The following is a 22401-nucleotide window of genomic DNA, read 5'->3' on the forward strand; positions in this document are numbered from 1 at the left end:
CAAGTACACACTAGTCCAACTCCTGCATTCTTCTCTATATATTGAGTTTTGGAGAGAGTGGACAGTGAGACAAGGGAAACAGGAAGTGTTTGCAGATGGGAATAAATATGGCATGTGTTTGAGAGTGAGGAGCTCTTCCCAGCTAGGAAAGAGGATACGGGTTTGGGATCGTTGAAAAATTTTGGCCAGAAATTCTTGAATGCCATGCACAATTTTGTTTTGCTTCTTGACTTGTAAGCATGAGTGACTATTAGTGAACAGGGGATATCTAAATAAGGCTGTTTTGAAAGGAAGATTGGGCCAAATGAAGAAAACATCAGACTTTGGATCAGGTCACAATCTCTCAGTCTGTGAGTTTGAGCCCCACACAGGGCTCTGTGCTGACAGCTCAGAGTCTGGAGCCTGTTTCAGATTCTGTGTCTCCCTATCTCTCTGATCCTCCCTCACTTGTGTTCTCTCTCTCTCTCTCTCTCTCTCTCTCTCTCTCTCTCTCTCTCTTTCTCTGTCTGTCTCAAAAATAAGTAAACATTACAATTTTTTTTAAAAATTCATTTAAATAATACATTTTATTCTCTTTTTATCTTTTAAGACACCAAATTCCCTGAGCATATAGCCAGCAGAAAATTTAGTCTCTCTAGGGTTGGATAGACCTCAAAGCATTAGAATCTGCACAATTCTTATAGTTAATCATGTTAGATTCCTAAAGGAACTTCCTCCTGAATCCCTACCCTCATTTCCTTCCAGTCCCTTTCCTATAGCTACTAAGTCTCACTCCTGAAATGTTCTTCACTTCTTTTCTGTCACCCAGTATTATGACCAACCATTAAAGTGCACTTCTTTCTTGAAGTTCCTACTTTGAATTAATGCAGATTTTAGCTATTCCTTCTTCGTCTACTTCTAGTGGCTTCTTATTACAATTAAAGTAACATTCAAACTCCTTATCATAGGAGTATAATGCATAATGTAATCTCTGCCTGTCTCTCTACTTCATCTTCTCTCCCTTTCCATTTCTCATTAAGCTCCAGCCATGCCAGCCTCTTCAGCTTCTCAGATACTCCAAGCTTTTTTCCTCTATCACGATCCTGGCAGGAATTTGAAGAGAATTTAATAAGGAGACAATTTACAAGGGTGTTGGCAGGATGTAGGGAAAACACAAAGTGTAATGCAGTAACTGGGGCTAGTAATATAGGGGGGGCATGTTACCCCTCAAGCCTGAAGAGGCAAAGGGAAAAAATGGGAATCAGACCACAAAATAAGAGGATTCTGTTGAGAGGGTCACCTGACAGGAGTTGAGAAATATAGATCGAGGGACACAACTAGTTTAAGGTGACTCCACAAGGAAGGATCCAGGGAAATAAACATTTAGACAGTTCTTTCCTCTATCTTTCCCATATCTTTCTGGGGGTCCCCATTGTCTAAACCCAACCTGGAAGCTTGAGTGAAAGGTAGCCCTTTTTATTTGGTAGGTTGAACCAATTGCCAAAATCTAGAATTCCACAAGGTTCAACTCAAACATACAAGTCAGCCTTCTGAGGAAAAGAGCAGAACTGAAAAGGGTGAGAGGAGGTCTGGAGAAGCAAACTCAAGATGCCCAGCATAACCTCTTTACATAAAGCACTGTTACCCTGTTCTCCAAGTGACTTTATTGATATTTTTCCTCAGTTCAAATGCCATCTCTTTTACATAGATCTTCCTTGACTACCCAATCAAAAGTAGCATAACCCCAAACACTAGCATCACTATTAAATCAATTTCATTTTATTCACACTATTTATCACCATCTAAACTTATCTATATATTTTTCTTATTCAAATTAATTTTCTGTCTCATCTACTAGAATGTCATCTTTTATTGCATTATCCTAGTCATACTTGTACTATAGTTGTTTACATATCTTTCTTTGATGAGCTTCTTGAGAATAGCAATGTTATTTTATTCTTTTTAACCCCCAGCATCTGCTAGGAGACCTAGTACATAGTAGATTACTAAAATTTTGGTTAAGTGAATTAACAGTTCACTTTAAAATAAGGCAGAAATTTGACACTGGGTGCAAGCTCTGGGACATTCTATTTTGAGTTCAAGAAACTCTCATATTATTACCAAAATGTTACATACCTGTGTCTTGTCATCTCAAGTCATGCAAGGATAAGCACCATATCTTCTTCTCTTGGTTCTACCAGAGCATTCTTAGATTCTCATTGGGCAATTGTTGATTCTTGCTTTAGACATATATCTAATTAGCTTTGTTGGTTGGCTTCACAGCCCACAGTAAAATATAAGAAGAAAACCAGAAAAGACAAAGACTGCCATAGCAAGTAGATTAACAGCCACATGAGCGACAGCTGGTGGTCTGGCAGCAAAACAGGAAACAGAAGCAACTTATATTCAAGCTCCACAAGAGCTTGTGGACCTTGACTCATTACTTATCTCCCAAGTATCTAGAAAAGTCTGGTATGTGGTAATGATAATAATAATAATAATAATAATAATAATGGTTAGAAATAATAGCATAGGGCTATTAAATGGCAGATAAATTATTTATACCCAGACTTTGGTTTCAGAGTTCATGCTGAATAAATATTTGTTAAATTAATGATTAAATGAAAGAATGAATGAATTAAATGTGTTACTTTTCAGTCTGCAATTCATTTAATTTCATCATAGGATGGTGTTTATACTTAAGAATAAATGCAATTTACATTGTACTTTCCAATGTTATAACTGAAAGCAAAATTAATAATGTCTTCCCTTTTTTAATACCAGTAAATGTTAGTGTGCATTCCTGTTGTGTTTAAATATAAACTCCATTAAAGCTGTGTTTTTCCCTTGATTTTTATATCCCAGTAGCTAAAGCAGTCTTTTAACTCTCAGAAATGACACCCACCTTTAAAAGCCCCAGGAAAGAGTACAAATATTTAGTCCTAGTTTTACATGATGGCAATTTTCCCTTAGGCACAATCCCATTGCATTTATAGCACTTGCCAGAGTTATGCCAGTCACATGGCTCCAAAAACTGCCAAAGAAAGAAGACTAAACTTTAAGCCTAAAAATAAAAGAAAAGGAGGAAAAAAGATCTGGATGCATGTCATATCATCCTAACAGCACGTGCAGATTCTATTTTGATTATACTGCATGCAGGTTGATGGGCATATCCAAGAAGTCCCTGTCTCCTGTAACTTAGGAATCACCAGCAGTTGGGTTTTGTTAAATATTTTGCCAGCTGGCTTGGTTCCTCCCCAATCATGTCCCTGGAGCCTTGACAGCATTTGTAGATGACAGAATATCTCCTTTTGGAAATCTCTACAAGTTGGATAGCCATGTTCTGTGCTGGCCTGTCCTGGTGCAATGAGTACACTTGTGGGTACCCTATTTTAAGATGATGATGCAGCTTTCCTGGGACAGGTCAGCTTGAGAGGAGAAGGGCATGGAAATGAAGACGGAGGAGTCACAAGTGTTGAGCCTGGAGAAGAACCTGGCTTGTGAATTTGCTAGCTCTGTGATAACGGGCAGTTCTACATATCTGGCCACTCCGGGTCTGGGTTTCCTCATCTATAATTTATACTCACAGTTTTGTTGTGGGAATCAAAAAGAAAGTATATGAGAAAGGGTCATATCAATTATAAAGTTCTACCTGATATTTGTTTATTATCTGAATAGCTTGTGAGACCAAACATTTAGTCAAAAATGTAGTATATGATAAGAAGTGTTAGTCTTAGAATCAGAAGGCCTGAGTGCAAATTTTAGTTCTGCCACTTGATAGCTGGGTGACCTTATGCTATTCACTTAGCCTTCTGACCTTCAGCTTTTCTAATCTATAAAATTAGAATTCATAAGTTTCTTCAAGAAATGGATATTGATCTTCTGTTTTGTTCATGGGCTTGGTCATGTGTGGGGATATGCAATGTAGATGCTTATATATTATGGAGACAATAAATAAAAAGAGACAGGGTCATAACTTGTAACCAAATATCTCTGCTCTGTAAGAAATGGATCTAAACCAGCCTGATGCATCATTGCCTATTTATAAATAGTATTTGAAACAACAATTTAAAAAAATGTTAAACTAGTCCCTTGCCAAGACCCTTTTTACCACGGTCTCATTTGGCCGTTATAAGAGTCCCATGAGATGGGAAGAGTAGTACTGTTGTTACCCTCACATTCATCTACCCATCTATTCACTTGATACATTTATTTTGTGCCAATTATTGTACATAAAGTACTCTAATTGCTGTCCAAATGTAAATATGTGCAATTTCCTCACATGCCTTTCATTCATGAAAAATTGGAAAAGTTTCTTATTGGATATCCCCTGAGCAGCTGCATGGAGAGGAAATGTTCCTTTGACTTAAAGGTGAGCAGCCTGGGGTTTAAATTCCTGCTCTACCAGGACAGGGGAGGAGCTCTGGCTAAGTTTTAGAGCCTGGCGCATAGTAGACTCTTAATAAATAGTGGGAGAATGGATGAATGAATGAATGAGTGATGCCATTTCATCTCTTTGAGCCTCAGTTTGCTCATCTGTGAAATGGAAATGATAATTCCTGGACCCCAAAATGGTTGTCAGATTTGCATGAATTACTGTTTAATTACAGCATTTCTCTAAATGGGAAACCAACAAATATGGCCATGCCTGAGCTCCATCCTCCTCTTATCCCGGGGCGGATAGCCATTTCCTCCCTGGAAATTACCCACTGTGGTCTAGCTTGCTTGAGTGTATTTTGGAAAACTTTCCTTTTTGCCAGATTACTCTGGTTGCTATGTCGATAATAGACTATAGGGCTACAGGTAAAGAATCCAGTTATGAAGCTATTTCTGCAATCTAGGCAAGAAATGGTGGTGATTTGAACCAGAACAGTAGCAGTGGATTGTTATATCAGGTATATTTTAAAAACAAAGCCAATAGTGTTTCTTAAAGGATTGGATATGTAGTAAATGATAGAAAAGAGTCAAGGATGATTTCAGGAGTTTTTGCTGTGAACACTAGAAGGATGGAGTTGCCATCCTCAGTTGCCATCAACTGAGATGGAGTAGATTTGTGGAGATAAATCAGAAGTACAGTTTGGGCATATTAAATTTGAGGTGTTTATTAGAATCAAGTAGAAATGTTAAAGAGGCAGTTGGATATATACATCTGGGGACAGAAAGGGAGGTTTGGGTTAGAGACAGGAATTTGGCAACAGTGCCACAGGCAGACCAAGTTGGGATGAACACAGCCATTGTCTCTGGCAATCAGGAGATTGTAGGTGATGTTTTTCAGAGCCATTTCAGTTACACAAGAAGTAAAGAAGTCAGACTGCAGTTGTTAAGGAATAAAGAAGCATCAAAAAAAAAATAGCAATAGTAAATGTGGATTACTCTTGTTAAGTTTTTGGTAGTGGAGGAAAAGGGCAAAGGAGGCAGGAGTTGATGGAAAAGAACTGATGTTTCAATTAGGCTGTAATTTTAGCACACTGACTGTAATTTTAGCACACTTCATACCTCTTAACACGCTTTTCTCCAGTAGCTTTTTCAAAGTCTGTCTCCAAGGGCTCCGTCTCTGGTTCCTCTCCCACTGCCTGCTCCTTAAAGTTTCTGTCTGCAGATTTCTTCCTTTGGACTTTGTTCACCTGCTCTGCAGAGAAAATTATAAAAGTCTAGTCTGGCATTAAAGACTCTCCAAGATCTGGCTCTGGTATATTAGTATAAGTTTCTTCCTCCCATGCTCTCTCTCCCATACAACCTAAGCAGTTTCTACTCTGGATTGTTTTCTAGTCCCAGAACTTTTCACTTTCATGCTTCCATGCTTTTAAGCAAGATCTTCACTTTGCCCAGAAGCCCTACCTCCGTTTCTTCATATATGCAAATATTTCTTTTGGTTCAAGACTCTGCTCAAATGCCATTCCTTCCAGGCAGCCTCAAACTCCCCTCTCACATGTGTAGGAATTAGAACACAGTCTCTTTTTTATAGTAATTATTACTTCCAAATTTTCCAAAAATGGCATAAATTATTTTATAGTTGTTGATGTAAATGTCCCAGATATTGGATGATCTTTTTCTGAAGCTTTGAGATTCTTTGTGATTCTCTTATTATCAAGTGCTCCTGAGTCTCTACCATGTAGTTAACATCAGAGATGGCTTACTGTCATGTTAATAAGATGGAGTTTAGATTCAGGTAGATCTCAGTTAAAAGTCTTACGTTGCTAATTATTAGTTGTGTGACCTTGACTAAAATTATGTAATGCCTTTGATCATTAGTATCATGATCCATAAAATGGGTACCTTATTAGGAAAAAATAAGATGGTAAATATAAAACATCTGGTAGATTGTTGGATGCATATCAAGTTACTCAGTAAATATTTGTCAACTCAGTTTCATTGAATTGGTCTATTTCATAAAGCATTCTTTATGCCTTTACTGCCATGAACTATTGGGGGGACACAATTAGATCATTGATTTAATTTTTATTAAGTAAAAAGGGCTACAGTTTTAACCTGCTCTGAACCTCAGTAGTGGACTGATTGTCTGAAGGACTAGCATAATTTTCTATTTAAATAGGACAAATTGAATTACACATAAACAGCAGTAGAAATTCCTGCAGAGTACTATTTTTCAACATAAACCATTATCCCTGCCAGCCATATGTATACACACAACAAAGCTTCTGTATTTATATTTTTTCATTAAAAACAAAATGATTAATTTCACAAGTTAATTTATTGTATTCGTCACAACAGCCAAATTCAAATTAAATAGTCTAATGCTTTAGTGATCAAAGACTGGGTTATTGAAAGGATTCTGTAATTTTGATGCCATTTTCTTAGTAAGAGCCTATAGTTGTTATTTTCTAGCAAGAAATCTTAAAGGATTTCACAGCATCGTTTTTCCTAGTGCGTTATTTTCAGAGATTTTAAATTGGTCTCTGGTTACTTTCAGAAATCAAATCCTCTAATGTCTATCAACTATGGAAACAGCAACATGTAGTGATATAGTGAACAAAGTGTAGCTTGAAGGGTGGAAAGATCTACATTTGAATTCTGGCCATGGGAAAATTCCTTTAGAAAGTGGTCCACTTCCATTCTTTTGCATACTGCTGTCCAGTTTTCCCAACACCATTTGTTGAAGAGACTTTTTCCCATTGAATATTCTTTCCTGCTTTTTCAAAGATTAATTGATCATATAATTATGGGTTTATTTCTGGGTTTTCTATTCTGTTCTGTTGATCTGTGTGTCTACTTTTGTCAGTACCATACTGTTTTGATCACTACAGGTTTGTAAAATAACTTGAAGTCCAGAAATGTGATGCCTCCAGCTTTCCTTTTCTTTTCCAAGATTGCTTTGGTTATCCAGGGTCTTTTGTGGTTCCATACAAATTTTAGATTGCTTATTCTACATCTGTGAAAAATGCTTCTGGTATTTTGATAGGGATTGCATTAAATATGTAGATTACTTTGGATAGTACAGACATTTTAATGCTATTTTTTTTCTTCTAATCCATGTGCCTAGAGTGCCTTTCCATTTCTTTGTGTCATCTTGAATTATTTTCAGCAGTGTTTTATAGTCTTCAGAGTACAGATCCTCCAAATCCTTGGTTAAGTTTATTCCTAGATTCTTATTATTTTGGTGCAGTTTAAAATAGGGTTGGGTTTTTTTCTTTTCTTTTTTTAAATATTATTTTTTATTTTTTTAAATTTATATTCAAATTAGTTAGCATATAGTGCAACAATGATTTCAGGAGTAGATTCCTTAGTGCCCCTTACCCATTTAGCCACCCCCCACTCCCACAACCCCTCCTGTAACCCTCAGTTTGTTCTCCATATTATAAGTCTCTTCTGTTTTGTCTCCCTCCTTGTTTTTGTATTATTTTTGTTTCCCTTCCCTTATGTTCATCTGTTTTGTCTCATAAAGTCCTCCTATGAGTGAAGTCATATGATTTTTGTCTTTCTCTTACTGACTAATTTCACTTAGCATAATACCCTCCAGTTCCATCCACATAGTTGCAAATGGCAAGATTTCATTCTTTTTCATTTCCAAGTAATACTCCATTGTGTGTGTGTGTGTGTGTGTGTGTGTGTGTGTGTGTGTGTGTATACACACCACATCTTCTTTATCCATTCATCCATCTATGGACATTTGGGCTCTTTCCATACTTTAGCTATTGTTGATAGTGCTGCTATAAACATTGGGGTGCATGTGTCCCTTCGAAACAGCACACCTGTATCCCTTGTGGTAAATGCCTAGTAGTGCAATTGCTAGGTGTAGGGTAGTTCTATTTTTAGTTTTATGAGTAACCTCCGTACTGTTTTCCAGAGTGTCTGCACCAGCTTGCACTGCACCAACAATGAAAAAGAGATCCTCTTTTTCTGCATCCTCGCCAATATCTGTTGTTGTCTGAGTTGTTAATGTTAACCATTCTGACAGGTGTCAGGTGGTATCTCATGGTTTTGATTTGTATTTCCTTGATGATGAGTGATGTTGAGCATTTTCTCATGTGTCAGTTGGCCATCTGGATGTCTTCTTTGGAGGAGTGTCTATTCATGTTTTGCCCAATTCTTCACTGGATTATTTGTTTTTTGGGTGTTGAGTTTGATAAGTTCTTTGTAGATTTTGGATACTAACCCTTTATCTGATATGTTGTTTGCAAATATATTCTCCCATTCCATCAGTTGCCTTTTAGTTTTGCTGATTGTTTCCTTCGCTGTGCAGAAGCTTTTTATTTTGAGGAGGTTCCAGTAGTTCATTTTTGCTTTTGTTTCCCTTGCCTCCAGACACATGTTGAGTAAAAAGTTACTGCAGCCAAGATCAAAGAGGTTTTTGCCTGCTTTCTCCTCGAGGATTTTGATGGCTGCCTGTCTTACATTTAAGTCTTTCATCCACTTTGAGTTTCTTTTTGTGTATGATGTAAGAAAGTGGTCCAAGTTCATTCTTCCGCATGTCGCTGTCCAGTTTTCCCAGCACGACTTGCTGAAGAGACTGCCTTTATTCCATTGGATATTCTTTCCTGCTTTGTCAAAGATTAGTTGGCCGTATGTTTGTGGGTCCATTTCTGGGTTCTCTATTCTCTTCCGTTGATCGGAGTGTCTGTTCTTGTGCCAGTACCATACTGTCTTGATGATTACAGCTTTGTAGTATAGCTTGAAGTCTGGGATTGTGATGCCTCCTGCTTTGGTTTTCCTTTTCAAGATTGCTTTGGCTTTCCTTTTCAAGATTGCTTTGGCTATTAGGGGTCTTTTCTGGTTCCATACAAAGTTTAGGATTGTTTGTTCTAGCTCTGTGAGGAATGCTGGTGTTATTTTGATAGGGATTGCATTAAATATGTAGATTGCTTTGGGTAGTATCAACATTTTAACAATATTTGTTCTTCCTATCCAGGAGCATGGAATCTTTTTCCATTTTTTTGTGTCTTCTTCAATTTCTTTCATAAGCTTTCTATCATTTTCAGTGTATAGATTTTTCACCTCTTTGGTTAGATGTATTCCTAGGTATTTTATGTTTTTTTTGTGCAACTGTAAATGGGATCACTTCCTTGATTTCTCTTTCTGTCGCTTCATTGTTGGTGTATAGGAATGCAACTGATTTATGTGCATTGGTTTTATATCCTGCAACTTTGTTGAATTCATGAATCAATTATAGCAGTTTTTTGGTGGAATCTTTTGGGTTTTCCATATAGAGTGTCATGTCATCTGTGAAGAGTGAAAATTTGACCTCCTCCTGGCCAATTTGGATGCCTTTTATTTCTTTGTGTTGTCTGATTGCAGAGGCTAAGACTTCCAATACTCTGTTGAATAATAGTGGCGAGAGTGAACATCCCTGTCTTGTTCCTGACCTTAGGGGGAAAGCTCTCTGTTTTTCCCCAATGAGGATGTTATTAGCATTGGGTCGTTCATATATGGCTTTTATGTTCTTGAGGTATGCTCCTTCTGCCCCTACTTTCTTGGGGGTTTTTATCAAGAAAGCATGCTGTATTTTGTCAAAAGCTTTCTCTGCATCTATTGAGAGGATCATATGGTTCTTGTCCTTTCTTTTATTGATGTGATGAATCACGTTAATTGTTTTGCAGATATTGAACCAGCCCTGCATCCCAGGTATAAATCCCACCTGGTCGTGGTGAATATTTTTTTAATGTATTGTTGGATCCGGTTGGCTAATATCTTGTTGAGGATTTTGGTTTGCAACCATGTTCATCAGGGAAATTGGTCTGTAGTTCTCCTTTTTAGTGGGGTCTCTGTCTGGTTTTGGAATGAAGGTAATGCTGGCTTCATAGAAAGAGTTTGGAAATTCTCCTTCCATTTCTATTTTTTGGAACAGTTTCAAGAGAATAGGTGTTAACTCTTCCTTAAATGTTTGGTAGAATTCCCCTGGAAAGCCATCTGGGCCTGGACTCGTGTTTTTTGGCAGATTTTTTATTACTAATTCAATTTCCTTACTGGTTATGGGTCTGTTCAAATTTTCTATTTCTTTTGGTTTCAGTTTTGGTAGTGTATATATTTCTAGGAATTTGTCCATTTCTTCCAGATTGCCCATTTATTGGCATATAGTTGCTCATAATATTATCTTATTATTGTTTTTATTTCTGTGTTGGTTGTGATCTCTCCTCTTTCCTTCCTGATTTTATTTATTTGGGTCCTTTCCTTTTTCTCTTTGATCAAACTCACTAGTGGTTTATCAATTTTGTTAATTCTTTCAAAGAATCAGCTTCTGGTTTCATTATCTCTTTTAATGTTCTTTTGGTTTCCAATCATTAATTTCTGCTCTAATCTTTATTATTTCCTGTCTTCTGCTGGTTTTGGGTTTTATTTGCAGTTCTTTTTCCAGCTCCTTAAGGTGTAAGGTTAAGTTGTGTATCTGAGATCTTTCTTCCTTCTTTAGGAAGGCCTGGATTGCTATATACTTTCCTCTTATGACTGCCTTTGCTGTGTGCCAGAGGTTTTGGATTGTGGTGCTGTCATTTTCATTGACTTCCATATACTTTTTAATTTCTTCTTTAACTGCTTGGTTAGCCCATTCATTCTTTAGTAGGATGTTCTTCAGTCTCCAAGTGTTTGTTACCTTTCCAATTTTTTTCTTGTGGTTCATTTCGAGTTTCATAGCATTGTGGTCTGAAAATATGCACAGTATGATCTCGATCTTTTTGTACTTGCTGAGAGCTGATTTGTGTCCCAGTATGTGGTCTATTCTGGAGAACGTTCCATGTGCACTGGAAGAATGTATATTCTGCTGCTTTAGGATGAAATGTTCTGAATATATCTGTTAAGTCCATCTGGTCCAATGTGTCATTCAAAGCCATTGTTTTCTTGTTGATTTTTTGATTAGATGATCTGTCTATTGCTGTGAGTGGGGTGTTGACATCTTCTACTATTATGGTATTACTATTGATGAGTTTCTTTATGTTTGTGATTCATTGATTTATATATTTGGGTGTTCTCACATTTGGTGCACAAATGTTTACAATTGTTAGGTCTTCTTGATGGATAGACCCCTTGATTATGATATAATGGCTTTCTGCATCTCTTGATACAGTCTTTATTTTAAAGTCTAGATTGTCTGATATGAGTATGGCTACTCTGGCTTTGTTTTGTTGACCATTAGCATGATAGATGGTTCTCCATCCCCTTACTTTCAATCTGAAGGTATCTTTAGGTCTAAAGTGGGTCTCTTGTAAACAGCATATAGATGGATCTTGTTTTCTTATCCATTCTGTTACCCTATGTCTTTTGATTGGAGCATTTAGTCCATTGACATTTAGAGTGATTACTGAAAGATATGAATTTATTGCCATTATGATGCTTGTAGAGTTGGAGTTTCTGGTGGTGTTCTCTGGTCCTGTCTAATCGTTGTTGCGCTTGGATTTATGTTTATATAATTTATATATACACATATATATTTTATATATATACATGTATATAATTTACACACACATATATAATTTATATATATATAGTTTATATATATTACTTATATATATTTATTTACATATATATACATATATATACATATATATATATATATATATATATACATACACACATATATATGTATATATATGTGTATTCATCTTTTTTCCCCTCAGAGAGTCCCCCTGAAAAATTTTTGCAGGGCTGGTTTAGTGGTCACAAACTCCTTTAATTTTTGTTTGTCTGGGAAACTTTTTATCTCTCCTTCTATTTTGAATGACAACCTTACTGGATAAAGAATTCTTGGCTGCATATTTTTCTGATTCAGCACACTGAATATATCCTGCCACTCCTTTCTGGTCTGCCAAGTTTCTGTGGATAGGTCTGCTGCAAATGTGATCTGTCTTCCCTTGTAGATTAGGGACTTTTTTTTTCCCTTGCTGCTTTCATGATTCTCTCCTTGCCTGAGTATTTTGTGAATTTGACTATGATAGACCTTGTTGATGGTCGGTTTTTGTTGAATCTAATGAGGGTCCTCTGTGCTTCCTGGATTTTGATGTGTGTGTCTTTCCCCAGGTTAGGAAAGTTTTCCACTATGATTTGCTCACATAACCCTTCTCCCCCTATTTCTCTCTCTTCATCCTCTGGGACCCCTATGATTCTGATGTTGTTCCTTTTTAATGAGTCACTGATTTCTCTAATTCTTAAATCGTGCTCTCTTGCCTTAATCTCCCTCTTTTTTTTCTGCTTTGTTATTCTAAGTTTGTCCTCTATATCGCTGATTCTCTGTTCTGCCTCGTCCATCCTTGCTGCTGCTGCATCCATCCGTGATTGCAGCTCAGTTATAGCATTTTCAATTTCATTCTGGCTATTTTTTACCTCTTTTATCACTGCAGAAAGGGATTCTAAGCTATTCTCAACTCCAGCTAGTATTCTTATTATCATGATTCTAAATTCTGGTTCAGACATCTTGCTTGTGTCTGTGTTGGTTAAATCACTGGCTGTCGTTTCTTCATGCTCTTTCTTTTGGGGTGAATTCCTTCATTTTGTCATTTTGAAGGGAGAAAAGGAATTAATGAGGTAGAAAAATTGAAATTAAAAAAACTGAAATTAAAAAGATATTAAAATTAAAAATTTAAACACACACAAACAAAAATAAAATAAATGATGCTAGATTCTAGTTGTGTTTGGTCTGGTGGTTAAAAGTGGTTTGACAGATTAGAGAAAAAAAGGTGGGGGGAGGAAAAAAAAAGGAAATCGTTTGAGAATTTGCAAAAATGAATACACTGAAGTAGACTAAAATGAGATGATGGGCGTAAGATGGAATTTGAAAAAATATACACAAAAGTAAAGAATAAAGTGGAAAAATAAGGAAAAATATTTTTAATAAAAATTAAAAATAACTATGAATCTTTTATTTTTTCTGTATTCAAGAAAAAGAAAAGAAACGAAAAAGAGACAAAAGATAAAAAAAAGAAGAAAAAAGGAATCATTTGAAAATTTGAAAATATGAATACACTAGTAGACTAAAATAAAACGATGGAAGTAAATAGAATTTGAAAAAATTATCATAAAAGCAAAAAATATAGTAAAAAAGTAAAGAATATTTTTAATAGAAATTGAAAGTAAAAATGAAATTTTTCTGTTTCTGCATTCAAGAAGAAGAAAAGAAATGAAAAAGAGAAAAGAAGAAAAAGAAAGAAAAAAAAGGAAATCATTTGAATATTTGAAAAGGTGAATACACTGAAGTCGACTAAACTAAAATGATGGACATAAAATAGAATTTGAACAAATTTACACAAAAGTAAAAATACAGTAATAAAACCTAAAGGAAAATATTGTTAATAAAAATTTAAAATAAAATGAATTTTTTCTCTTTCTGTATTCAAGAAAATGAAAAGAAGTGTAAAAGAGAAAAAAAAAAGGAAATAAAATTGAATAGATGGACCTGCTAACAGATTGAAGCAGGACTGAAATTACTTCGTTTTCCCCTAGAAGTCAGTCTGTGTAGCGTTTTATAGTCCATAAACTAAGCCGGTGGTGAGACTTGTGTTCTTGAGAGCGAAGTTGGCCCAGTTGGGCGCTGCTCAGTGTAACGGCTCCGCTCTCCACTAGATGGTGCTGCTAGCCTACTGGGGTGGATTGTTGCAGGGCTCGTAGGTGCATATGCGCATTCGCAGAAGCGGTGAAAATGGCGCCACCCTGCTACCCAGTCTGTTCTCCTGGATAAGCAAAAGTGCACCCATCCTCTCTCTTCAGCTTTCATCCGCTCCCTGCTTTTTCACTCTCTGTGACCAGGCCCCAGGCAGTGCCTCTCTCCCAACTTTTGTCTCAGATGCAGCTGTTTTCCCTGGCCCCTTACTTCTGAAGGACTGCAGCTTTGACCCCTTCCACCCCTCTGCAGGAAGGTCTTACCGAGCAATGGCTGAATGTCGGCTGCCCTTAGGAACACTTGCGGACCTGCTGCTGGCGGTGCCCTGAGACTACAGCCAGGTGCCAGTCTGCCCCAGAAAAGGTTCACGACATAATGTAGCAGCAGCGTTTCAGGGATTATGGAAAATCACAATACACATCTGGCACCAGGCTTCACCCTCAACAACCTTGCCCCAGCACCAACAAATGTGGCTGCCTTCCGGGTTCTGCTGAAACCAGGTGGCTTCAACAGTCTCTACCAAATGTCCTTCCAGCAGTGGAACCTCTTTTCCCTGTGTGGCCCAAGAACCTCCCGGACACCACTCTGTTTCTGGGGATTTGCCCTTCCCACCAGAGCACCACTAGGTATCAAGTTGTGGAGTTGCAGCCTTTGCACTCCCCTTGTTTACAGTCTTAATGGAATTTAAACCCTCTCCTTTCTCCTTTCTCCCTTTTTAGTTTAGTCCCTGCGGCTGTTTCCAATTTTCCACTTTCTCTCCAGCTGCTTTTGGGGAGGGGTGCTTTTCCCGTATTCTCCCCCCCCCAACTTGGCCCAGTCTTCATCCTGTCTCTGCTCACAGAAGCGCCCCCTTTCCTGCGCCTTCTGACTCCCCAAGTTCACTTCTCTGCACCACGTACCTGCTGAATTCTGTGGTTCAGGTTGTGCAAATTGTTGTGTTCATCCTCCAGTCAGTTTTCTAGGTGTGTAGGATGGTTTAGTGTTGGTCTGGCTGTATTTCATGGACGTGAGACACACAAACAACTTCCATGCTGTTAGGGTTGGTTTTTTAATTTCACTTTCTACTGCTTTGTTATTACTGTATAAGAATGCAACAAATTTCTGTACATTGATTTTGTATTCTGTGACTTTACTGAATTCATTTATCAGTTCTAGTAGTTTTTTGGTAGAGTCTTTTGGGTTTTCTATATACACTATCATGTGATCTGCAAATAGTGAAAGTTTTACTTTTTCCTTACTGATTTGGGTGCCTTTTATTTTGTTGTGTTGTCTGATTGCTGTGGCTAGGACTTTCAGTACTATGTTGAATAAAAGTGGTGAGACTGGACATCCTTGTCTTATTCCTGACTTTAGGGGAAAGTTCTCAGTTTTCCATCATTGATGATGATGGCCTTTATTATGTTGAGGTATGTTCCCTCTAAACCTTCTTTGTTGAGGATCTTATTACGAATGCATGTTGTACTTTGTCAAATGTGTTCTCTGCATCTATTGAAAGGGTCATATGACTTTGATCTTTTCACTTATTGATGTATATATCATATTGATTGATTTGCAAATATTCAGCCACCCTTGCATCCCAGGAATAAATCCTACTTGATCATGGTGAATGATTCTTCTAGTATATTGTTGAATTCATTTTGCCAGTATTTTGTTGAGGAGTTTTGCATCTATGTTCATCAGAGATTTTGGCCTGTTCTCTTTTTTTGTTGTGTCTTTCGCTTGTGTTGGTATTAAGGTAACACTGACCACAAAGTGAATTTGGAAGTTGCTGCTGCTGCTGCTCCTGCTTCCCCCACCCCTCCTCCCCCTCCCCCTCCCCCTTCTCCTCCTCCTCCTCCTCCTCCTCCTCCTCCTCCTCCTCCTTCTTTGGAATAGTTTGAGAAGAATAGGTATTAACTCTCTTTTAAATGTTTGGTAGAATTCATCTGTGAAGGCTTTGTGTCTTGGACTTTTGTTTGTTGGGATTTTATTTTTTTGATTACTGAATCAGTCTCCTTTCTGGTAATCAGTCTGTTAAATTTTTTTTATTTCTTTCTTATTCAGTTTGGTAGGTTATATGTTTCTAGGAATTTATCCATTTAATCTAGGTTTTCCAATTGGTTGGCATATATTTTTTAATAATATTCTCTTACAGTCCTTCGTATTTCTATGATGTTGATTGCTATTTCTCTTCTTTCATTTCTGATTTTGCTTAATTTGGGTGCTTTCTTTCTCTCTCTCTGTTTTTATGAGTTTGGCTAATTTTGTTGATCTTTTCAAAGAACTAGCTCCTGGTTTAATTTATCTATTCTCTTGCTTCTCTTTAGTTTCTGTGTCATTTATTTCTGCTCTAATTTTCATTATTTCTTCCCTCCTATGGACCATCCCGAGGTCTGTTTAGCTCTGTACTGTGTCTCCACCCTACCTACTCTCTTCATTGTGGTCTCATCTCTACATTTAGCTGTGGAGAGTTTGTTCTGCCAGTCTTCAGGTTGTTTTCTGGGTTATTTACACTGATCTGGGTGTTATTTAGTCATATCTGTAGTACAAGTGAACTTCGGTCCTCCTACTCTTTCCAGTAATATGATTACCTGAGTTTTACACAAAGTCTCAAAACTAGGTAGCTTAAGGTCTCTGACCTTGTTTTTCTTTTTCAAAATAGTTATGGCTCATCCAGCTTTTTTTTTTCATTGCTATATAAATTATAGAGTCAGTTTATCAATTGGGTTTGCATTTAACCTATTGGTAAATTTTAGGAGAGTTGATAGCTTAACAATATTGAATTTTCCAATACACAAACATAGTACGTATCTTTGTTTATTTTAGTCTTCTGTAATTTATTTCAACAATGTTTTGAAGTTTTCAGTGTTCTATTAATTGGTGTTAAAGAATTGTTGATGTTTCCAACTATAATTATAGATTTATTTTTCTTTCAGTTCTGTCAGATTTTACTTTATGTATTTAAAAGTTCTGTTTTAGGTGCATATAGTTTTATGATTCTTGACTTCTTGATGTGGTTATCCCTTGATCATCATGAAATTTCCCTTTTCTATGTCAATGCTCTTTTTCTAAAGTCTTTTTTATATTAATATAATAAACTCTTTAACTTACTAATGATTACTGACTGCGTGTATATATTTTTTATTTTTTTCCTTTGAACTATTTGTACTTTTTTATTTAAAGGGGGTTTCTTATAGACAGAATATAGTTTAACCTTGATTTTTAAATTCAATCTGACTCTCTTTTTAAATGGAGTGATTAGACCATTTGAATATAATGTATTTATGAATTTGTCTGGATTTGAGATGATCATCTTGCTCTTTGTTTTCCATTTGTTCCATCTGTTCTCTGTATCAGTTCCTCCTCTTTTCCTTATTTCACATGGATTAATTGGAATATTTTTAAGGATTCTATTCAATATTCACTGTTTACTTATTAGCCAAACCTCTTTGTTTTACCTTTTTAGGGGTTGCTCTCTCATTTATGATAAATATCTGTGACTTATCACAACCGAGCTTCCAATAATATTATAATTGTTAGCATGTACTGAAATGTCCTTATAACAATATTCTTATATTTTTTCTTTCTGTTATTTTGCTATTGTTGTTACAGACTTTATATTTGCATGTATTATAACCCCACAATACATAGCTGTTATTTTTGTTTTAAACATCCAATTTGACAAAATACAGCATCTTTTCTTGATAAAAATCATCAAGAAAATAGTGATAGAGGGAACATACATCAACATCATAAAAGCCATATATGAAAAGCCCACAGCTAATACCATCCTCAGTGGGGAAAAACTGAGAGCTTTCCCCATAAGGTCAGGAACACGACAGGGATGTCCACTCTCATCACTGTTGTTCAACATAGTGTTGGGACTCCTAGCCTCAGCTATCAGACAATAAAAAGAAATAAAAGCATCCAAATTGGCAAGGAAGAAGTCAGACTTTCACTCTTCGCAGATGACATGATACTCCTCCTGGAAAACCTGAAAGACTCCACCAAAGAACTGCTAGAACTGCTACATGAATTCAGCAAAGTCACAGGATGTAAAATCAATGTACACAAATAGGTTGCATTTCTATACACCAATAATGAAGCAGCAGAAAGAGAAATGAGGGAATCAATCTCATATACTGTTGCACCAAAAAACATAAGATATCTAGAAATAAACCTAACCAAAGTGGTAAAAGATCTCAATGCTGAAAACTATAGAAAGCTGATGAAAGAAATTGAAGCAGACACCAAAAAATGGAAAAATATTCCATGCTCATGGATTGGAAGAACAAATATTGTTAAATGTCAATCAATACTACCCAAAGGAATCTACACATTTAATGCAATCCCAATCAAAATAACACTGGCATTCTTCACAGAGCTAGAGCAAACAATCCTAAAATTTGTATGGAACCAAAAAAGATCTTGAATAGCCAAAGTAATGTTGAAAAAGATGGAGGCATCACAATTCTGGACTTTAAAGCTTTATTACAAAGCTGTAATCATCAAGACAGTATGGTACTGGCACAAAAACAGACACATAGATCAGTGGAACAGAATAGAGAACCCAGAAAAGAACCACAAATGTATGGCCAACTAATCTTTGATAAACCAAGAGAGTATCCAATGGAATAAAGACAATATCTTCAGCAAATTGTGTTGAGAAAACTGGACAGCGACATGCAGAAGAATGAACCTGAACCACTTTCTTACACCATACACAAAAATAAAATCAACATGGATAAAAGACCTAAATGTGTGACAGGAACCATCAAAATCCTTGAGGAGAAAACAGTAGGCAACCTCTTTGACCTCAGCCACAGCAACTTCTTACTAAACATGTCTTCAGAGGCAAGGGAAATAAAAGCAAACATGAATTATTGGGACCTCATCAATATAAAAGGCTTCTTCACAGTGAAGGAAACAATCAACAAAACTAAAAGGCAACTGACAAAATGGGAAAAGATATTTGCAAATGACATATCAGATAAAAGGTTAATACCCAAAATCTATAAAGAACTTATCAAACTCAACACCCAAAAAAACAAATAATCCAGTGAGGAAATGGACAGAAGACATGAATAGACACTTTTCCCAAGAAGACATCCAGATGGCTAACAGACACATGAAAACATGCTCAACATCACTCATCATCAGGGAAATACAAGTCAAAATCATGATGAGATACCACCTCACACAGGTCAGAATGGCTAAAATTAACAACTCAGGCAACAATAGATGTTGTGAGGATGTGTAGAAAGAGGAACCCTTTTGCATTATAGGTGGGAATGCAAACTGGTGTAGCCACTCTGGATAAAAGTATGGAGGTTCCTCAAAAATATTAAAACTAGAACTATTCTATGACCCAGCAATTGCACTACTAGGTATTTTTCCAAAGGTTACAAAAATGCTGATTCAAAGGGGCATATGCACCCCAATATTTATAGCAGCACTATCAACAATAACCAAATTTTGGAAAGAGCCCAAATGACCATTGACTGATAAATGGATACAGAACATGTGATGTATATGTAGACAATGGAATATTACTTGGTGATCAAAAATAATGAAATCTTGCAATTTATAGCCACAGGGATAGAACTGGAGTGTATCATGCTAAGTACAATAAGTCAGTCAGAGAAAGTCATATATCATATGATTTAACTCATGTGGAATTTAAGAAACAAAACAGATGAACATAGGAGAAGAAAAGATAAAAAGAGAGAGAGAGACAAACCATGAGAGACTCATAACTATGGAAAACAAACTGAAGGTTGCTGGAGGGGAGGTATGGGGTAAATGGGCTAAATGGCATTAAGGAGGGCACGAATTGGGTGTTATATGTAGGTGATGAATCACTGGATTCTACTCCTGAAACCAATACTACACTGTATGTTAACTACCTTGAATTTAAATAAATAAATTAAAAAAATAAACATCCAGTTTTTTATTTGAAACATTCAAATCCTCTTAACTTTGGTTTATTTTAATATTTATTTATTTTTGAGAGAGACAGAGACAGAGCACAAGCAGGGGAGAGGCACAGAGGGAGACACACAATCTGAAGCAGGCTCCAGGCTCTGAGCTGTCAGCACAGAACCCGACGTGGGGCTCAAACCCACATACCTTGAGATCATGACCTGAGCCAAAGTTGGATTCTTAACCAACTGAGCCACCCAGAAGCCCTGCTTTTGTTTAGTTTAAAAAGTTTTCATTTGCTTTAATTTTTAACAAAGTTTGAGCTATTATATTGTGAAATGTTCATTTATGTTGTTTTATTTTAAAACATATTTTTGCTGTAATTTTAAAGTGACAGTTACAACACTCTAAGTTCCTTTCAGCTATCTTCTGGCTTGCATAGTTTTGGTGAAATTTTTCAGTCATTCTTTGTTTCTCTATACGTGATCTTGTCTCTCCTCACTTACCTTGCTGCCATTAAGATTTTTCTTCTTATCACTGGTTTTCAAACTGTATTATAATGTGTCTTGGTGTAGTTACTTTGTGTTTAATCTACTTGATGTTTATTGAGCTTCATGGATCTATGGCTTTATATTATTCATCAAATTTGGAAATATTTTTTTAATGTTTTTTAAATTTATTTTTGAGACAGAGAGAGACAGAGCATGAGCAGGGGAGGGGCAGAGAGAGAGGGAGACACAGAATCCAAAGCAGGCTCCGGGCTCTGAGATTCAGCACAGAGCCCGACGCGGGCCTCAACTCACAGACTGTGAGATCATGACCTGAGCTGAAGTCGGACGCTCGACCAACTGAGCCACCCAGGCGCCCCTGGAAATATTTTTTTCAAATGCAATTTTTTTCTGTCCTTTTTTTCTCTCTTCTCTCTTCCTGTGACTCTAATTGCACATGTATGAGACCGTTTGATACTGTTCCAAAGGTCAGTCACTGAGATTCTTAAACTTTTTCAATTTTTTTATCTCTGTGCTTTATTTTGGATAGTTTTTATTGTTATAGATTCCAGTTTTAGTCTTTGCCTGTGCAGTATCTAATCTAATTCTATCCAGTGAATTTTCATTTCAGATCTGTATTTTTTTATCTCTGTAAGTTTCATTTGATTCTCTTTTATGTCTTCCATTTCCCTCCTTATTATAACTGTTTTCCTTTAATTTACATAACTATAATTGTTCTTTTAATTTTCTTGTATACTAACTTCATTATATCTACAATTTATAGGTTTGTTTCTAGTGACATACTTTTCTCCTGATTATTGGTTACTTTTCTCTGTTTCTGAATACATCTTTAATTTTTGGTTACTGCTAAGTATTGTGGATTTAACATTGTCATGTGTACTTTGTTGTCTTTCTTTAAAGGACTTAGGTTTTGTTTTGGCTGGAAGTTGAATTACTTAAAGTTCAGTTTGATCCTTTTGAAAGTTTGCTTTTAAGATACTTTAGGGAAGGTCTAGAGTGGCTTTACTCTAGGAGTAGCTTAGCCCTAAGACCTGAACCTGCTGTGGTATTTACTGAATGACTTAAAGTATCAGTGAAGACTATTCACTCTTGGAACCTAAATAATTCCTAACCCCTCTATGATCTGTGGAAATTGATCAAGTCACAGCTCTCCCTAGTGATTCATTTCCTGACCTCTTAGAGTTTTACTTTTACATACACATTTGGAGACTCAAGAGACTTGAGTGAAGACTCAAGAGCAACACTATGGAAATTTCTGAAGCTCTTTTTCTGCAAAGCTCTTTCTTCTCAAAGACTATCCCTCATTACCTCAGAATCTCTGAACTCTGATCTCTGTCTTCTCAATTTAGCAATACCATTAGGTTGTGCTTGGTATACCCTCTCTTCTCCACAGTCCAAAATATGCCTTCAAGCCAAAAGCCTAGTTGATTACAAGGTTCACCTCACTTTTTTCTTATGTTTCAGGCATTAGAGTCCAGCATTGCCAATTGATGAATATCTGAAAACAATTTTTAATTTTTTTTTCAGTTTCTTATTGTTTAAGGCAGTAGGGTAATCTAGTTCCTGTTATTTCACTGGAATATGGCTGGAAGCATAACTCCAAGTACTTTTAAATATATCTTTGAATGTGATATATCATAGCTAAAGTAGTCAAAATCCAGAATTTTTGATGTCAGAGTCTATACCAAAGCTGAATTTTAATTCAGTTTGTGAAATGTTAATAATCACTGACAATCTTCAAAATTTTTTTTTGTGTTCTGAGATATAAAGATAATATTAAAAAAATCCCTTTAGTCAGGGAGCTATGTATAGTTAGGTAAGACAGATGGGTAAATGATCTTGAACTAGTCATTTTACAGTATATCAAGAGACGCACCCTGGTGTAATAAGAAAGGATGGACTGGACAACATTACTACCAATCCTCTAAGACAGATCTTGATTATACTGTGCAGAATCTGCCAGGACTATTA

The 22401-nt window shown here is 36.4% G+C and overlaps 1 protein-coding gene and 1 pseudogene across 9 annotated transcripts in view; one reads left to right on the plus strand and one right to left on the minus strand.

The window, feature by feature from the left end:
• LOC109266906 (BEN domain-containing protein 5) overlaps positions 1–22401 on the plus strand; it is a 1451617-nt gene that overhangs the window by 852786 nt on the left and 576430 nt on the right. The gene's annotated exons all lie outside the window — the stretch shown is intronic.
• Positions 1–22401, minus strand: part of LOC128772990 (tigger transposable element-derived protein 1-like) — a 53454-nt pseudogene that overhangs the window by 1804 nt on the left and 29249 nt on the right.

Source organism: Panthera pardus, unplaced genomic scaffold (assembly GCF_024362965.1).
Source record: "Panthera pardus isolate Hobbes unplaced genomic scaffold, ASM2436296v1 HiC_scaffold_11, whole genome shotgun sequence".
NCBI lineage: Eukaryota > Metazoa > Chordata > Mammalia > Carnivora > Felidae > Panthera > Panthera pardus.